Genomic DNA, 4,290 nt, shown 5'->3' with positions numbered 1-4,290 from the left:
GGACCAGATCAGTGAATTAGAAGACAGGGTAGAAAAATCAACCAATCAGAAAACCAAAAGGAAAAAAACAGTGAAAAAACAGGAAGACAGCTTAAGAGAACTGTGGGACAACTGGAAACATAATAACATTCACATCATAGGAGTCCCCGAAGAGAAAGAAAATGGGCAAGGGTTAGAGGATATATTTGAAGAAATAGTGACAGAAAACTTCCCTAATTTGGTGAAGGAATAAGGCATTCAAATTCAAGAAGCACAGAGAGTCCCCAGTAAGAAGAACCCAAACAGGCCCACAGGAAGACTCATAGTAATTGAAATGCCAAAAATTGAAGACAAAGAGAGAATCCTAAAGGCAGCAAGAGATAAGCAACATGTTACCTACAAAGGAACCCCCATAAGGCCATCAGCTGACTTCTCAACACAAACACTACAGGCCAGAAGGGAGTGGCATGAAGTAATCAAGGTCATGAAAAACAAGGATCTGAATCCAAGACTACTCTATCCAGCAAGGCTATCATTCAAAATAGAAGGTCAAATAAAGAGCTTTCTAGAGAAAAAAAAGAAAGGCTAAGGGAATAAATTAACACCAAACCAGCACTGCAAGATATGCTAAAAGGACTGCTGGAATTAGTAGAAGAAATAGAAAGAAAAATAGAACTACACTAAACAAAAATGGCAATAAATAAATACATGTCAATTATCACCTTAAATGTGAATGGTTTGAATGCTCCGGTAAAAAGACACAGAGTAGCTGACTGGATAAGAAAGCATGACTCACATATGTTGTTTAAAAGAGACCCACCTCACAACAAAAGACTCGCATGGGTTCAAAGTGAATGCATGGAAAAAAAAAATCTTTCAAGCAAATGGAAAGCAAAAAAAAAAAGCTGGGGTAGCAATACTCATATATGATAAAGTAGATTTCAAAATGAAGGACATAACTAGGGACAAAGAAGGCCACTACATAATACTGGAAGGATCTATCCAACAGGAAGATATACAGTGATACCTCGGTTCTCGAACACCTCGGTTTTCGACCAAATCGGTATTCGACCAGGAGATTCGAGAAACTTGTCTCGGAATCCGAACAAATATTTGGAACTCGAACTTCCGAGATGAGCCGAGTTGAGCCGAATGGCGTTCATTCGGCCCAGCGCGCCTTGCTTGTGTCATCAGTGTGAGTGCAGAGAGAGAGTCACGCTTTGTGGAGTCACGCTTTCCTATTGGTTTCATTGCTTCGGTTCTCGAACAATTCGGTTTTCGACCGTCCTCCTGGAACAAATTATGTTCGAGAACCGAGGTATCACTGTAATCTTGATAAACATATATGCACCCAATTTAGGAGCATCAACATATATTAAAAAGCTTCTGGAATACTTCAAAGGAGAAATCGACTGCAATACAATAATAGCAGGGGACTTCAATACCCCGCTGACATCACTGGATAGATCTTGTAGACAAAAAATTAACAAGGAAAAACAGACTCTAAATGAAGCGCTCGATCAAATGAATTTAATAGATATTTACAGAGAATTACACCCCAAAATTGTAGAATTCATATCCTTCTCAAGTGTAATTGAGACATTCTCAAAGATAGACCACATATTAGGGCACAAACTAAGTCTCTACAAGTTCAAGAAGATTGAAATCATATCAAGCATCTTCTCATATTATAATGGCATGCAACTAAAAATCAATTGCAACAAAAACATGCGAGGACATTTGAAAACATGGAGGCTAAATAGCATGTTATTGAACAATGAATGGGTTACCATGGAGATCAAGGAAGAAATTAAAAACTTCCTGGAAACCACTGAAAATGAACACACAACAACACAAAATCTATGGGATGCAGCAAAAGCAGTTCTGAGAGGGTAGTTCATAGCACTACGGGCCTACCTTAAGAAGCAAGAAAAATTTCTAATAGACTATCTAACCTCACAACATAAAGAAATAGAAAGCATACCGAAAGAAAACCCCAGAGCAAGTAGAAAGAAGGAAATAGTAAACATCAGAGCAAAAATAAATGACATGGACATCAAAAAAACAATTCAAAGGATCAATGAAACAAAGAGCTCGTTCTTTGAAAAGATAAACAAAATTGATGGACTGTTAGCTAGACTCACCAAGAAACAAAGAGAGAGAACCCAAATACACAAAATCAGAAATAAAAGGAGAGAAATAATAACTGACACCACAGAAATACAAATGATTGTTAACAGATATGAACAATTATATGGCAACAAATTTGACAATCTAAGCGAAATGGACATATTTCTAGAAACACATAGTCTCCCAAAACTGAACCAGGAAGAGATAGAAAACTTGAACAGACCAATAACATGAAAAGAAATTGAAGATGTAATCAAGACTCTACCAGCAAACAAAAGCCCAGGCCTGGATGGCTTCATGGGGGAATTTTACCGAACATTCAAAGAAGAACTAATACCCATTCTCCTCAAACTATTTCAAAAAATTCAAGAAGAAGGAAGACTTCCAAACTCGTTTTATGAGGCCAGCATCATTCTCATTTCAAAACCAGAAAAAGAGACTACAAAGAAAAAAAACCTGCAGACCAATATCCCTGATGAACATAGATGCCAAAAACACGAACAAAATACTAGCAAATCCAATCCAGAAATACATCAAAAAAATATTCACCATGACCAAGTAGGATTCATCCCAGGAATGCAAGGCTGGTACAATATTCACAAATCAATAAATGTGATACACAACATAAACAAAATGAAAGATAAAAATCATATGATCATATCAATAGTCGCTGAAAAAGCATTTGACAAAATCCAGCACCCATTTCTGATTAAAACGCTCAGCAATCTGGGAATAGAGGGATCATATCTCAACATAATAAAGGCCATATATAAAAGACCTACAGCCAACATCATACTCAATGGGCAAAAAATAAATAAAAACATTTCCCTTAAGAACAGGAACAAGACAAGAATGCCCACTTTTGCCACTCTTATTTAACATAGTACTGGAAGTCTTAGCCACAGCAATCAGACATGAAGAAAAAATGAGAGGGATACAAATTGGGAAGAAGGAAGTGAAACTGTCATTACTTGTAGATGACATGATATTGTACATAGAAAAACCCAAAGACTCCATCAAAAATGTACTAGATTTAATAAATGAACTTGGCAAAGTAGCAGGATACACAATTAACGTCAACAAATCGATGGCATTCTTATACACCAATGATGAACACACAGAAAGAGAAACTAAAAGACAATCCCATTTACCATCGCGGCAAAAAAATTAAGATACCTAGGAATAATCTTAACCAAAGAAATAAAGGACCTATACGCAGAAAAGTACAAGTCATTGAAAAAAGAAATGGAGGAAGATATAAAAAGGTGGAAGCACATACCTTGTTCATGGATTGGAAGAATTAACATCATTAAAATGTTTATACTACCCAAAGCAATCTATAGATTCAATGCAATCCCCATCAAAATACCAACGACATACGTCACAGAACTAGAACAAAGTTCATATGGAACCAGAAAAGACCTCAAATAGCCACAGCAATCTTGGGGGGAAAAAAAAAGAACAAAGTTGGAGGGATCACATTACCAGATTTCAGGTTATACTACAAAGCCACTGTACTCAAAACAGCCTGGTACTGGCACAAGAACAGGCATATAGACCAGTGGAACAGAACAGAGAACCCAGAAATGGACCCAAGGCAATATGCTTAATTAATATTTGACAAAGGTGGCAAGAGCATACAGTAGAGTAAACACAGCCTCTTTAATAAATGGTGTTGGAAAAACTGGACAGCTCCATGCAAAAAAAAAAAAAAAATGAAACTAGACCATCGACTTACACCATATGCAAGAATAAAATAAAAATTAATAACAGACTTAAATGTGACTCATGAATCAATGAAAATCCTAGAAGAAACTGTAGGCAACAAAATTTCAGACATCATACGCAGCAGAATTTTCACTGATACATCACCTAAGGCAACAGAAACAAAGCAGAAAATGAACACATGGGACTTCATCAAACTCAAAAGCTTCTGCAAAAGATACAATCATCAAAATGGAAAGGCAACACACTGTATGGGAGAGCATAATTGCCAATGATACATCAGATAAGGGGTTAATTTCCAATATATATAGAGTGCTCATACAACTCAACAAAGGGAAGAGAAAGAACCCACTTAAAAAATGGGCAGAGGAACTAAATAGACACCTCTTCAAACAGGACATACAAATGGCTAAGAGACCTATGAAGAAATGCTCAACATCACTAATCATCAGAGAG

Source organism: Molossus molossus, unplaced genomic scaffold, assembly GCF_014108415.1.
Source record: "Molossus molossus isolate mMolMol1 unplaced genomic scaffold, mMolMol1.p scaffold_m16_p_2, whole genome shotgun sequence".
Lineage (NCBI taxonomy): Eukaryota > Metazoa > Chordata > Mammalia > Chiroptera > Molossidae > Molossus > Molossus molossus.
Note: the sequence above shows the minus strand (reverse complement) of the source record.